The 16,564-nt window shown below is 44.4% G+C and overlaps 1 protein-coding gene across 1 annotated transcript in view; it reads left to right on the forward strand.

The window, feature by feature from the left end:
• Positions 1-16,564, forward strand: part of PHAX (phosphorylated adaptor for RNA export) — a 229,615-nt gene that overhangs the window by 155,918 nt on the left and 57,133 nt on the right. The gene's annotated exons all lie outside the window — the stretch shown is intronic.

Genomic DNA, 16,564 nt, shown 5'->3' on the forward strand with positions numbered 1-16,564 from the left:
CCGTTCTTTTTCGCTGTCTGTGTTATGGGGGCCCGCTATGGACACCCAGTGGGCCCCATGAGTGTCATGATCACCGGCACTCTGCAGGCCCAGTGCCTGTGGGGGTTGGGGCCTGCCCTGGACATCCGGCAGGCACCCCTTGGTACTACCAGACATCAGCACCAATGGCCCGACTGTGCAGGCCTCTGCCACCGCTCTGGCAGTAGGGTCCCACGGCATTGGGGCATGAAGGCCTATGCCTCCCACAAGAAAGGAGACACACTCAATCACTCCTCTTCTGGAGTCTGCAGCCGTTCTCCCGCACGTGCGCGCTTGTTCTTCTTGCTGATAGATTTTTATCCAACAGCAGTGATTTTTGGATACCGAGGCTTGAGCCTCATTTCTCCATCTTCTCGGGTTGAGTATGTAGTCGTGGGTTTGTATTCTTCTTGGTCTGGTTGGTCTTTTCACAGTAGGGCTGGTTTCACAGGGCCTTCGCAGGGCTTCCTTTTATTAGCATCATGGCCCATCTTAAAAGGGCAATACATGGGACAGGGACACATCCCCTTAAAGGGGCAACACACACTGGGGGGTTCACTACACAGTACTATGCATTCTGGAAAGGACATTTATCACTGGACTCCATGCTACTTCCGTTTTCCGGAATGCGTGCATGCCGTGGAACATCCCTAGTTCCCTGCATAGTGCCGAATTCCATTTAGCATTGTGTGCTTTCCTTTCAGCATTATTTGGACGCGTGTAAACATCTGGAGCTGATGCAGCCCTGTTGTGCTGCTTGCATTTTGGTAGTAAATTGCTGTACTTTTACTGTTTTCTTGAAATCGTAGTCTGACATATACCGTACGTTGTGATGGAGCTATTGCAGCATGGAGACACCATGAGGCAGTTTAGTTAACTTTGAGATAGTCTCTAGGCCATTGTTACCAGTAGGGTTGCAACATATAATGCGGTACAGGCTCCTTATCTCCCAGCTGGTTTGTGGCTATTAGAGGGCTCAAGAGCCCTCAATTATGGGTGGCTAGCGCTCAAGGAGGGAGATGCTGTGACGGGAAAGTACAACTGCACTCATCTACTCGAGAACGAGCACCAATAAAGTATAAGCTAGGTGTAAAAGGCGGCCCTGCGAGCAAAAATGGAAATGGAGATTTGATGATCAGGATCTAAATGCAGCCCCTGAGTATAGGGCATCGTGCAGTCAACCGGAGCTACCTGTGGAGAACCAAGAGCCTAGTGCATCGAGAGTTGCGAGTCTAACCTCCACGTGAGATGCACATTATCACCGTTTGTCCTTTTTTATATATGACCAGTAATGATTTAAATGTCTCTTACTTGCATTTTAATTGGGTATTCTAGCCCTAGGGAGAGGGCAGTAATAGGTGTTATTGGCCCACACCCGAGTTATAGACCCGAGGTGAGAAGGAGGGCTCTTACCAAGGTTAAGGAGTTGTGAACTATGTAACGTGACTCTTCTTCAATAGAAGATTTAGTCATTGTACCACTGACCTGCAAAAACATAGTTTTTGGCGCAGGCCAATTAAAGCCCTCCAGTACATGATTAATGGCCCGCAATGTTGCTTTTATTTCACAATGAAGTGTGGCCTGCTTTTGGTTGTTCTCTGTACGCTGGAGAAAAAACAAATCCAGCCTGGAACTTAAAACCTTTTGATACACCTTTCTCCACTGGTTTATTTTAATTCATGGAAGAGGAACAAAATCACCAAATGAAAAGGTGCAAACATTTCCTTCAAACTGCAGTACTTCAACTGTATGTTAAACAATAACTGCATGAATGCTATTTTGAGGGACACGACCACCTTCCTACATACAAAAATCCTTCAAATAAATTAGAAAGGACATTTAATGTTGGATTTCTGAAACTATATAATGCAAGGTTGACCTTGAGCATGGCAATCCTCAAGTTGAACTGCAATGTAACGCAATTTAGATTCATGGCGCCTCCCAACAAATAATCAGTTATAGCAATAGTTGAATTGGCTAAAACTGTACCCCCTCCAATTTCAAGCATTTAAAAAAACATTTTTGTATTGCATAATATGAGACGTTACAGTAAGATTTAGTTGAGGGGCATATGTAATGAGGGATTTTGAATGAAGGTAAGTTATGAATACTAGTTTTATTATTTTAAATACTCGTACTACACAGACAGTGGTCCAGCAAGTCCCTCCTGGCCCCCCATCCCCTACCCACTTCTGCTTATCAGCACTTGGCATACATCTACAACAATATCCATACACTATCACATTTACTTATCCCAATGTCTTTTAGTAATCCCCCACACCCCAAAACCGCCAATGTATTCCTTCTCATCCCTTCCAGCAGTCTTCACATACCCAATTACAGTCTGTTAAGTTACCTCCTCCTCGGGATTCTGCACTGTCAATCCTGCTTGCCCAAGTAAGTACCTTTTATATGGACTCCAAATATCTTTAGGTCTGGCACTCGGGTGAACAGCCATTCCATACTCAGTTTCCATCTCATTACAATACAAATACATACCCGCTCCCGCCTTTCCTGTCACTCTCTGGCTGGCCTATCTTGGCCCTCTTCTTGCTTCCACCCGCGAGGCAAAAAAACCTCTGGGTCATCTTCGACTCAACACTCCATCTCTCCTCACATCTGACGTCGCTAAGAAGTCACACTACCAGCTGCACCTCCTCAGAGGTATTCTTCCTTTCCTCTCCTTCGCGCAGAAGCTCACTGTCTCCAGAGCTCTGGTTCTCTCCAAGATGGACTATTGCAACAGCCTCTTTCTTAATCTGCCTGCTACTACTCTCCGCCCTCTGCAACTCATCCAGAACAGGACTGCAAGACTTGTCCTTGGCCTCAAGCCCAGGGATCGTATCTCTCCAGGACTGCAATCCCTGCACTGGCTCCAGTGGCTGCGAGGATTAAGTTAAAAACCCTCTGCATTGTCCACAAGCCCTCTGTGGCCTCAATAGCTCCAACTCTCTTCCTAAATATCTTCCTTCTCGAGCTCTTCGCTCATCCGCCTCCAACTCCCCCAGGGTCAGTCGCTTCTCCAAGCAACAAGTTGGTGGTAGATCTTTCTTCGGCTGGGGCCTCCCTTTGGAACAGCCTCCCTGAAACTTGGAGAACCATCTCCGGTTCCAGAAGCACCTCAAAACCTTCCTCCTTTCTTCTGTTTTCTCTCCTCCTCTCCCCTGCTGAATTCCAGGCTGAAACTGTACTGGTTACCTGGCCGCCCTCTGATCTCGGGCCCAGGTCTCCTCCCCTGCCAATTACACACTTGCACTGCCTCCCTGGCAACCCCCGCACTTGGGAACTGTATCTGTATCCCTACAGTCCCCCCAGCACTTGACACCTGTCTGCACTTACCCTTGCCACCAGCTGACCCTACTGCTCGTATTGTTTTTATTTATTCTATTACCCCCACTGTCCCAACCCCCCTCCCACTCCACACTTTTCCTCTCTCCCTTCCCCTCTGAATGACAGTTGGCCTAGTAGGATCGCTGTCTCTGTCTTCCCTTTGTTCCCCCTACCTTGCCGCGTCGCGCTTTGAAACACTTGTGTATAGGCGCGTTTATAAATGGCACATCATATCTTTCCATTGTTCCTTCGTAGGGCGCTGTGCTCTCCCCACACCATTTCAACCCTTCTCCTCGCCAGTAGTAGCAACAACCCTGCAAGCCTCTGCACTCGACCTACCACATGCTTGGTGTAACCCAGCAATGTCATTTTTGGCGTGGGATCCACTCATTCCCCAATAATATCACTCAGTATCTCAAACACCTCCTCCAAAAATTGAAGAGGAGGGGCAACTCCACGCCACATGGAAGAAGTCTGCTGGAGTGGCCGTACATTGAACGCATTAATCAGGGTTATCAGGGGAAAAACGTTGGAGAAGAGCAGCAGTGCAATAAAATTGATGACATTTCATATGTATGAATTTTAACCTACTATTAAGAACAATGCTCTTGGTTTGTGCACAGCAATACCGCCACACCTCATCAGGTAGTGCCTCTCCTAGTGTTGCCTCACATTTTTCTCGGGATGACTCTGCCCGTCCCTCCCTATTTCCCAGTATTTTATCAAAACGATTAGATACGTGCCTACTATTGTCCACCAACCCTATCATTTCATCCAGTATGCGGGCTGTCTCTGGTTCTGCCGGTAAAGTTGGGAACAGACCCTTCAGAGTTTTCCACAGCTGGAATTATAGAAACACGTCGAGAGACATTGCACCCCCTTTTTCTTTCCATCCCCCCACGGTCAGAAACCTCCACACAACTTCCGTAGCCCAATTCCCTGGTTATTTGCAACCTGGTATGTGTATGATCGGTAATTTAGGAGAATACAAAACTCCTCCTTTCCTTCAATATTAACCCATGCTCTGCAGCCCACTTCCAACATATTCTTCATTTTAGAAGATCTACTAGGGGCCTTTAATATAGTTGTTCAAAGTAGAGACAGAGCTGCAAGGGCCTTCTTCGTCTCCAGGTCTGCTATCCACCCCAGCTCCATCCCAATATACCAAAAATACCTCTTGAGCAACCCCCCAGTCCAGCGGCGCCACCAATCCTTGCCATGCTATACATGCCTGTTGATCCACCCAGATGAACCGTGTTCTCACCAATTGTACTTCTCTAAAGTAGATACTTGGCACAGCCAACGGTACATTTAAGAAAACATAAAACTGGAGGAGCAAGATCATTTTTACCAACAATTTCCTCCCATAAAGGTTGAGGGGGCGGCCCCATCCACCTCCCCACAGCCGTTTTAGCATGCTCCAGTACGTTCTCATAATTGCATCGGTATAGTGTCTCTGGAGACCTGGCAGAATCAATCCACAAACATCGATTCGTATAACCCCTGTCATCCCTATGTCTAGTACTCCAAATGTCATTCAGTTCCCACTCCCAGCACAGATCTTTAAGATTAGCTGTCAATTTTAGGGGAAACCTCTGTACGCTACCCCTCCCCCCAGTTCTTTTCACTGCCGGTTCCAGCACCGTAAGATCCCCCACTCACACAATCATTCCTGAAGAATTCTGAGCCAGCCATTTAGTTATCCACTCCAGTGTGCTCACCTCGTCTTGGTTCGGACCATAGTAATTAATCAGTGCGATAGCCTACCCATGTATAACGCCCACAACGCGTGCCCTTCCCTCTTGATCTTTAACCACCTTCGTCGGTCGTAAACTAGCTGAGCTATGTATCAAGATACCAATCCCTCTGGAATAGGAAGAATAAGATAAGTAGTGATGGCATAGCCATCTTTGCCCAAACCATGATCCCCAGTTGAGGATACATGCGTCTCTTGCAGAAACGCGATGTCAACGTGATGGCACTGCATTATCTAAGGCACTTTGCGTGCCTTAGCTCATACAATTCAAGCCACCAGCCATGATTTAGCAAGCCTGTCTTGTAATCCCTGATATTGCCATATACATTCTACTAGCTTCACCACATAGTCCACAAATCTCCCATTCGGGGTTGTCCACTATCGCCCCCTGTGAAATCATGTACTCTGGGGGGAGGAACACCCACATACCTGCTAGGGAAGACTCCCCAAACCACTTCCCTGGCCAAAAAACAACCCAACCCCAACCTGCCAGTCAATACCACCCACTTTAAATTAACTGCCAGAGCTTCCGCACGAGGGAAGCCTAGCGCCCAGCCACCTCATCTACTATAATTTCCACCCTCTTACCGCCTCCATAATTTCCACCCTCTCGCTCCCTCCAATATACACATCCTAAAAGATGTCAGCTGTATCGCACCTTCAATACACATCCAAATGATCCCCCGCCCCCTGTGCTCATTAATCCCTCAGCGCTAGGGGCTCTCGGGAGTGCCTCAAAGTGTTGGCTTATTCTGGGGAGCACCCGCCCCTCATGCTCCACTCAGAGTTTAGCAGCAAAAAACATAGCACATCTCACGCCCCTCTCCCTAAGCTGTTTCTTGACGTCTATGTACGTTCTCCTAGATGCCTGCATCGTATCTGAGAAATTTGGGGAAAATCTGACGGTATGCCCTTTATATGTCTATGCCGATAGTTCAACATCGGGGCTATGATTGGACAGGCTGGAGCGTCCAGGATCAATTTCCTGCCACTAGATATTCAGTGTGCCCTCTCTACAATGAACACTGCTGAAAGGTTGTCACCTCCTAGGGCCTCCTGCAGGATTCATTCAACCAAGGGTTCCATATCTCGTTGTGCCACGGATTCAGGGACACCTATCTGTAGATTTCTTCTCGATCTCGACTCAATACCCTCTTGCTTGTTGGCCAGCTCCTTCAAATACTTTTTCACTTGGTAAGCTCTCAGGATGTGGTGGCAGATTCGTCTTCGACAGTTGAGACCCGCCCTTCAACTTCGCCCAGTCGGTCTCCATGCTTATCCAGGCGGACCTGCATGTGGGCCACTTTGCAGGTCAGGGTATCCCTCTTTCCATCTAGCGACTGTATGCTGGCTTCCAGCTATTTGAACATTGTCTTGATATTGTTAAATGCTCCACTAGCATCTTGTAACAGATGCAAGCTCCCGCCTACGGCATCATCAATGTTTTTTATGACTTTTAGCTTGAGTAGGTGTCTCATATTGTAGGTTGGACAGTTGTTTCCCCGATTGACCAACTTTAGACATCTTGTAGTTAATTCCAGAAGGTTCCAGCACCTGCAGAGGTCTGCAGCATATCCAAGCTTGCCGGATAGTGCTCACAGCTACCTGTACACTGTCTTTTCCCACTCTCCAGTAGCTACCCTTTGCAAGTGTCACTCAACTCATTCAGACAAAACGGTGGAGTCTGGGAACCACACTGTGAACTCAAAAGGTGCAGTTACCTCTGCTATGTTTCTCGCCACTGTTTCACCTGGTCGCCTCCTTATCCAATCCTCTCACCACTCCCTCCTGCTGTGCACCGCTGCTCTTCCCTCTCTTCCATGCAGCAGTGCCCCAATCAGTCATGCACAGGAAACCATGAACACTGCACGCTAGATGCACCTTTCTCAGAACCGCGCCAGGCGATCTCTGACTTCAACTCCAGCCACCAGAATGGGGGCACTAGCTCCGTAGGAGCAGCAGTCAGTGGCACTACCCCCCAGAAGGGTCCTGCCAACACTGGCATTTACCACAGCCACATAGTTAATCTGTCACCAGGCCTGCACACTGGCCAGTTTCCAGTCGATGTCTTCCCTTCTGCACACACTACTTTCACCACCTCATGATGAAACCTCAAGGCTCTGCATTCCCCCAGTTGAGTTGTGTTCCCCTTCTGGTGCCCAGTGTCAGTCACTCACCAGTTGCCCTTATTCTGCGGGGGGCCCCGCTCCTGGGTCCAGACACAGCTCAGGCTACTCCAGCACAGCAATCCCAATGAAATCTGCAGATGTTCAGGCCTCTCAAAATTCGACCAGGCATGCAACCTTCCCCTGCTTTCCATCTGTGTCACCCTAAGCTTTGTTCTTTGTGCTTGACTGTCTCTGGTGCAGGCCGCCACCTCCAATGTTTTTGCAGCACCTATCACCGACGTCTACCGCAGCACCGTCTCCACTACAGTCTCCTCCCCGGCAATCCAAAACCCAGCACTCAGGGACCCACCACCAACAATGCTGCACCACCACACCTCTCCCCACAGACTGGACAGTGTTGGCAGCTAGGTAGTGCAAGTCCCGCCAGGCAGATGACGCCCTCCAAGGTCCGGTACGGTCCCTCGCCCCTCTGCACAGGCAGGTTGCTGCTCCCAGAGCTGCCGTCTATCCAGTGCTCCGACCCACAGCAGGGACTCGGCCCCTTCACCACGCCACCAGGATGCCTGCCCCACACAGCGAGCACGAGGTCCCAAACCGTTCAGGGACACAAGTGTTTGAACGGCAGACGGTTCAAGAGCGAACAGAAAGGCAAGTTGCAGGTTGTCCGGATACATGCCGGATTCGTTGTGGTATGTGGGAGGTCATGAGTCTGTGGCCTTTTTTGCTGGGCTCACCAGCACCCCCACCCGTTATTAATCCAAGATGGCCGCCGTTACAATTAATGAATCAGAATTTGATATACAATTGCTTTCTGAGTGAATCTATCAAATATTTTCTAAGGACCATTTTTGTTAACCATAAAAACTGAATGAAGTTATGAAAATTATTCAAGAGCAGTTTTGAAGCGTGAAATTTGATTCCATCTTCCAACAAAGTAAATTTTCCCAAAATGTTGATACGTCCAGATATCGAAAGTCATTTAAAGTAGAACTTCAATCTGCCAAAAAAAGAAAACGGAGAACTGACTTTTCCTTGTGTATTTTATGTCGACAAAGAAACTAATCTCCCCTGGTTAATCCAAAATGTTATAAGGTTTTAGAATATATTAAGAAGAGAGCGGACTGGAACAATAACTAATGGTTGAATAGAAGACTACGATTAGGCAACTTCACACCTGAAGAACTGAAAAATAAAAAGCATCATTGCATTCGGAATTATACAGGCAATGTACTCCTAAGGCAAACATGGGTCGAAGCAAAAGATTGTATGAAGAGCAGTTATGTGAGCCAAAGCCGTCCATCTTCAGCCATGAAAAGAAGAGGAAGTAGAACGAAGCTACAATACAAGATCAAAAATACTTATGTACGATGGAAATAAATGCCTCTTTTGCTATAAAGAAGGGGAAAAAAGAAATCCAGTATATTTAATGGCAACTAATTCAGCAGGCATCCGTTTTGAAGAGAGCAGTAGTAGAACCGTCTAACAATGACACACTGAAGATTCGTCTTCGAGATTGTACAGATCCTGGGGACCCTCACGCAAGCTATGTTGGAACACACATGTAGTGAATGTCTTACGATGCAAGCCTGCAGTAAGCGGAAAGATGCTGGCAAATTCATTGTCTTAAGAAGCAACAAATGTTGAATTTGTAGCTTCAATAAGTGATTTTCTCCTTGAAGGCAACATAACAATGGGGGAAATTGAAAAGCTTTACAGGAAAATTGCAGCTAACATGGTTTAGAAGGACAGATGAAAACATGAAAACAAATCATAAGTTTCATAGAAGAGCTTAAATGTATTGGCATTATTCTTAGCAATCCCAAAAGGTAGATGGACCACGAAGAGTCAGACTGAAAGTGACAGCAGATGTTTCACTATCTCATGAAGAAGAATTTGAGGATATTGAGGAAAAATATGAACTCTACTTGAAGCAGCTACGATTTTACAGAGCCATAATAACTAGTGAAAAATAGAAATTCACTGGAAGTTAAGTGAATTACAAGTGGTGCTATGAAGGACAGATGGATATTAAAAGTAATTCAGAAAAGCGGGATACCTGGGAGATTCTGGAACTGACAGCACCACAGATGGCATCTTAAGGGCTGAGCTCCTGTGCTTGCTGTAATTATAATTACTTACTGGTGGATGATCCCTGCCCTACTGAAGCAACCCAACCTTATAAGAGGCAGAAAGGAGGGGATGAAAGAAGACACAAGCTGCTAGAACTGATAACTAAAGTGACAGTGGACGTTGCAAAAATCAAAGCCAATCTAATTAATGCAGAGGAAAGGTATATGGATCTCACTACAAGAGTGAAGGCAGATCTCAACACGGTTGATGACAAAGCTATGTGGTTGGCTGATCAGATGAGGAACCTAGAGATTCAGAATGAGAAGCAATTTCTTAAACTTTCAGAGCAGGAACATTTTTCAAGAAGGAATAATATAAGGATTGCCCGCTTTTCGGAAAATGTGGAGCAGGGTAACCCTATGTCCTTTCTGGAAAAGGCATTGGTCTCTATGCTTCATTTGGACCGTAAAACACAGCTGGAAATTGAGTGTACAGATCATTAGGTCAGAAATCAGCCTTGGGCCAGCGACCAAGACATTTCATTAAGTTCCTGAGATTCCCAACCAAGGAGATGATTCTCAAAAAATCTTGTGAGATCGCTGATTTATCTTGTGGAGGGAACAGAATTATGATTTTTGCAGACCTGAGTAGGGATCTGATGGAAAACAAACTTTTCATTATGGCAAAGGAAAAGGCAAGGAACAAGAAACGGTAACTATTATATGGTGTAACCAGCAATACTCTATTATTATTGAAGGTCAGACACCTTCATTTTCTGATTTTTAAAAAACGCTGAAGCTTTTCTGAATAATTTAGACATAACACCAGCACAGCCAAAGATAAAAAGATGAATAGTGGCCCCATGAAGTTTGTTTTCATTTAACGTTTACAGCATATCTGCTTTATTTCATTTATTCGTTTTATTTTGGGTAGTGTTTAAGGGTATTTGGATTAACATTTGCAGAAAAAAATGTTACTCTAAACCGCTTCAGCATATCCTGTTTGGTCTCGTATTTGTTTTTGTTGGGAAGTTCTGTGCTTGAGGAAAGCACCTACATTTCACGGACATGATCCTACGTTCATGCACGCAGTAGGAATTGGGCTATGTAGTGGTGATTGCGTGTAAGATGGCCTACTACAGCTGGTGTAATCCGCGGTATGTGGAAAGCAAGGTCCGAATTATGGCAGTCGGCAGGAGAAATGCGAGAGGAAAGAAGTCTGCGTATCGTTTAAAGGTGAGGAACTTAATCTAACCCCATTTGGGAATACCCAAGTTTGGATGTTGTGAAAGCTCCCCACGTTGCGGCTATCGACTTTACCTACCGCACGCATGTGTAATGGCTGTTGGGATGACTGCTGTTCTTGCGTGCTCCGATAAAGTAAGCTAACATGGGCAGATGCGATAGCCATGCGGGTGTCCATCAGTATAGTGATACCAACATTGACACAAAACAATGTGTAATTTCTGCGTTCTGAAGCTGCTGAATGCGTGTGAGAGCCGGCGTCTGAGCCTGGATGACATCTACTTTTGCAATGAATATGCTTGATCTTCGCTGATGCAGACAATAATGGCTTGCATCAATTTGATAATGCGCTATGAATGTGTCAAGAGAAAGGAGTGCAGACATTTTAAGCTGGGAGAATCGGAAAGCTGAATAAAAAGAAAAACACACAGTGCAGGATCTGCTTTTCAACAAACTGGCTATGCAGTGTTGTGCAGGCATGCACATATGAAACTTCTCATTACAATCACAGAAGTAGAGAATGGAAAGAGTTCATGGGCTCTTCTACAAATGGCAGTAACCATTGAAAATATCCTGTCAACCTCATGCACTGGTCACATATTTAATATGTGGATGTTTAGGTACTCTAAGCTACATAGTTTGTCCTCTCAAGTGACCTTTTTAAAAAAAAAGAACTATTGGTTTTTTAACAGTATAACAAGACACAATCATGATCAATAACACTTTCTCAAATATAGAGCAGGTGTCTGACCCCCCCCCCCTACCCACCTTCCCCTCGCCAAGACCACGGGCGGACCATCAATGATCTTCGTGTCAGCTTACGAGCCAGGGCTATTACTTCTGTCTGAGGCGCTACCCGGCGCTTTGGGGGTGAAGCAGCGGTACCGTCAGCGCTATCCAACGCTGTAGTTCTTGGCTGGAGTCTAGCCTTTGCTCTTGAATTGCAGTTTCCCATGCTCCGGTCTCAGCAGTTATCCATTTTCTGAGCTCTCCCCACCATTGTGCTTCATTTGGGCTTTTTGGGCTATTCCATCCCATGGCTATGCGTCTTTTCGCAGTGATATATATCAGATCTTTGAGTTTGAGAGGTTTGTTTTCCCTGCTGCGTCTGTAGTTGCCTAGTATGCAAGCCGCAGGGCTCTGGAATTCTACTTCAACGTCCGCTTCAGCAGCTCTGTCTTTTATTCAAGTCCAGAAACCTAGTATTATTGGGCAGCCCCAGAATGAGTCATTCCAGCCCTGGGCTCGTTGCATTTGGGGCACACCTGAGTTCCCGCATCCTTGAATCTTGAAATGGCTTCTGGCGTGAGGTAGGCCCTGTTGGTAATGTACAATTGGATGAGTTGAAAGCGGGCATTCCTAGAGATTTTCTTTTGATAATGGGTTATCGCTTCCCATTCCTTATCTTCAAATACGAGGCCCAGTTCACACTCCCATTTAGCCTTACATTTGAGTTCCTTTCTTGTCGTGCCTAGCATCAAGGCCTCGTAGAGTCGTGAAGTTTCGTGGCCTCCCTCTGCAGCGTTAATCATAGTTTCTATGGTCTCGTGTTCCGTTGCGGGGTTAGCAGCCAGCCTCAGGCCATCTGCTCTCCATGGCTCACATTACTGCCCCATGGAGCAAGAACTGTCCTGTGGGTAGCCCTGTGGCCTCACTGAGTTCGGAAAATGTTAAGGACCCTTATTCATGAACCAAGTCTCCCAGCATGGATACTCTGTAGGGTTCCAATTGGGCCTGCACTTCTAGATGTCCCCATGCTCGTTCTCTCAAGTGACCTTACCTGGTTATGGCAGATATCTAGAAAGTTTACCTGATTTGTGAATGAGGGTCTGCTGTGGACCATGATTTAAGGGTTAAGTATTAATAAAACTATGGTGAGAGTTAAATGTCACCTTTCAACTGTGATGGATTGGATGGACATTTGTTCATCAAAAGTGTCTATCAATGGGGGCTGCAAGGGTTGAAATTGGGACAACGAGCTTCTGGGAAACTCTGATTAATTGATTGAATTCAATTGATAGTTTAAGGCCCAATTGATGCTGTTAAACTTTGATAGTACTTGAAGGAAATGATGATGTTTGGCTTGACACTATATTGAAATGGTGCTATTAATGGGGACATGAATGGAAGAGATTCAGAAATTACAGGCTTTGTATCTTAGAATATTTGCTGCAGACCTTTGGTGGTAACTGAGGAACTGTATCCTAGATTCTCTGAGATAATCTCGCGCAGAAGACCATTTAAGTGGATCTAATGTACGCAGGAACATAATGTAAAGTGAAAATGTGCAATTAGAACTCAGGCTAGGGGTCATTGGCATTGGGGGATTGTATTCGCTTACTTGTTATACTGAGGAAGAGGGCAATTATATATTTAAGTACCTTTGCAGAGAGTTAATGGGCGCTTTACGGTTAGTTAGGGAAGGCATATTGCTGAGTAAGTGTAGAGAGGTTTATTTAAAGGGGTTTAGTGGAAAGAGGGGTAACATCTTATTAGACTACTTTACTAAAGGTTGTTTGACGCCTTCTATTTGTCTGATAACTTGGCTTGATAAACTAGTATTTAGCCTCCTAACATGAAAGTTCACTGATTAATATGAGACGGGTCGTTTGGGAGGAAAATGAGTGACATAGAGTAGGAGGGCACCTTTAGCTTTCATGAAGCCATTAATGGATACAATTCAAGGTCTAGGTTTGGCAAGCAATGACTGTCACAGTCTAATATTGTATAGTTTCCCAAAGTGTCTAGGGATATAAGTAGTAAGGCTTATGCAAGAATTGGTGGGAATAATAGTAGTTTGATACAGCTTAATGAATATATGGAAATATTGATGGTATGTTAATAGGGATAGGGGAATGCAATAATGGCATTCCTGTAAGGTATTACAAGGTTGTCAATCGAGGATGGGAAAATAGAATCTAATAAAGAATGGGCACAGGTTTCTGGGGGTATAGTTAGGAATGACAACTGTATTGGATATATTAGACTTATAACTAAATTCAATTCTTGTTGGATTTTTTCTAACCAAAGTATTTTTGTGTCGTTTATATGTTGATTTGTGTAGGGGAAGATGAACCGAGCTGCACTCTAGTCTACTGTGAAACTGGGGGACTAGCAATTCCTATGAAGGCTGTGATTTTGTTTCTAAAGTTGTCCAAAGGCTACAGATGCTCTCTCAGTAATAGTATAATATGTATAGACAGTATAGGTGAGGATTTTAATAGTTGCAGTGGAAGCATATTTGGGAAACATGTAATATGGGGTTACTGACTTTAAGCACTTGGAACGTGAAGGGTCTGAATTGTCCAAAAAAATTGAAAAAAGTACTGTGCAAACTTTGGCGGGATAAGGTTGATGTGGCCTTTCTACAGGAAACACATCTGATGCCTACTTAGAAATTTCACACATGAACTCCATGCGAAGGAAAAGCAACACCTGTTGAGTATAAAATCACAATCTACAAATATTGAAAATTTCTCCATGAGAACCCTCCTACTGCATTCTAAAACCTAAAGATGAGTTACATAACACATTACACAAGATATGTGTAATGTGTTATGTTTAGAATATATATTTAAAATAAAATAACAATTGAACTAATAAAGATACCTATTTTTTATAATTAAACGAGTGTGAGTGAGATCATACTGTAGGAGATCTATCTGGAAAATCACCCTGATTATATTTCTAACTACCTGGGAGATCAGGGAAGAAACCATACACCCATTAATATTAATTCAGATCAGCCAGGTGTACAGAAAATAAGGTGGGGCAAGTATGCAACCCTGCTTTTCTCCTTTGTAGGTAGGGATCCTGTCAGTTTATGTCCAAAGAGATCTAAACGTACTTTAACTCTAGTGTTGGCATGTAAATGTTAAATCATGGGTAGTAATCTTGCATGTATATTGCAGGCAATAAACGTGCGCCAAAAAGTCTTGCTAAGAATGTTATCAAAAGCTGTGCTAAATTCTATGAATGGTACAAATATATCGTTTGATTGCACATGTTCCATGTGGCTTCAATTAATGTAACTAAGGTGAGGATGTTGTGCAAGGTGCTAGCGTGTTTTCTAAAAACCAGTTTGGTTAAAGGATATTATGTCAGTATCAATCCAGTCTGTGAGTTCCTTAAGTAGAACTCTCGCAAAGATTTTAGCGGGGCATCAAGCATAGCAAGACTTCTATAATTTGCTGGATTAGTCCAACTACCCTTTTTGTGGACTGGTACAATGATACTGTCAGTATCAAGTAGTCAAGAAGATGGAGGTTGGTTAGTAGAGCTGATGGTCTTAAATAGTGTATGCGTTTGCCCAAATGAAAGAGTTCATTTTTAGCAATGTATCACAAGACCCATCTGGGCCAGAAGCTGAAGAAATTTTAGTTGTTTTTATGATCTTCTCTATTTGTGAGAACATTGGGGTAAAAGGCCCATCTGTTAGTAATGGGGCTCAAGGAAGACACTTCTTCAGGGGGTGTTCCTATCCTATTAACTGTGTTTTCACCGTCTTCCTTGGAGGCGCCTCATACTAAGGGGGGATTTGCTTAGAGTTATTTAAGATGTTGCAAAAAGTATTTTGGTCTGCCAAGATAGCACAGATGGCCAGAGAAAGCCAGTGGTCTTTATCTTTTTTCCTGAAGTGATTTCTTATCCATTTTTGATGCTATGATTTTCTCTTTTTGACTAATGTATTAATAAGGATTCCCCGTCGTTTATTTGAATCAAGGTCAGTTCTAAGCTGATGTTTAGCCTGTTGTACAACGTTGTCACACATGATCATGATGCCTTTGCTGGTTGGCATTGATGTTTTTGGTTATGGTTTTCCTTTCATTGTGATCTGAGAGATTGTTTAATATAGCTGTCTCATACTCAAAATTTTGTTTTACAGGGTGGGGGTAGTTGCATTATGTAGTCTGGCAGATTTTGAGGTGGCTAGGACTCCAAGGACTTGTTTGGCAGCATAATTAGCCTGGTCCAGGATGACAGTATTCCATGTTCGATTTAACCTTGCATTAATGGGCAAAGAATGATAATAGTCAAGCTTGAAGGAAATCTGCAGAGGAAAGTGATCGTTTACCTCTCTAGCCATTATGAACATGTCTAAAACACCAGGAAATGGCTGTTGGTAGCTAAAAATATAGTCAATGGTTGATGCGCGTTTTACTCTCACCCTGGTGATTCTACTAGGAGAGTCACCAGGACATAAATCAACATCTGAGATTGTGCTGGTAAAGATGTGCCCATGAGAGGCCTTTACCACCATATAAATATTCTGTGATGGAAGAAGAAACAAAACCAGAATCAAGTATCAAAAGTAGTGGGTATTTTAGCATTAGTCTCCACATCTCATGACATAAAATGTGGCAATGTATTTTCCTAGTAGGGAGTCAACCATGCCCAACAACCCACTGTTATGTTCCTAGCCAGGAGGGTTGTAAACAGGCGATAAATATGAATGTTCCTAGCTATTCGGTTTGTTACATGTTAAAAGGCCAGCAAGCACATAATCAGAACTCTGTTCAATTTGTTTTAAAGTTAACTAATTTTGAACAGAAATTAGTAGACCACCTTTTTTTTGCTTACGAGTGGATAGTATGCCTGCCAGCTTTTTAAAGATTTATCATCCAAGTTTCCTGGATGCTACTAGCTCTATTTTTCAGGAGTCCATCCTCTGATGTGTATTGCGCCGAGCCCCCGGTGTTCCATGAGCAAAGGGAAAAATAGTTGTTAGGGCCTTTACAAAGATCTTCTTGTGGCGAAGGAGATGTCTCTTTAAGAAAAAGTAACCAATCCACTGGGACAAATGAATTGAAAGAAGAACACTAGTCATGTAGAGAAAGAGGACAAAGGGCGAGAGTACAGTGTGTCTCCAAACAGAGGAGGTTTCCTAGTGGCTCGTGCCCGGGAAGTGGCAAAGCTGCTACAGGACGCAGACTAATTCCAAACTTGCCAGTAAGCAAGTGACTAAAGGCTGCAACAGCATCGTCGACAGCCAGGGATAGAAAAGAGCCAACACTAAA

This window comes from Ambystoma mexicanum, chromosome 6p, assembly GCF_040938575.1.
Source record: "Ambystoma mexicanum isolate Mex_15411 chromosome 6p, UKY_AmexF1_1, whole genome shotgun sequence".
NCBI lineage: Eukaryota > Metazoa > Chordata > Amphibia > Caudata > Ambystomatidae > Ambystoma > Ambystoma mexicanum.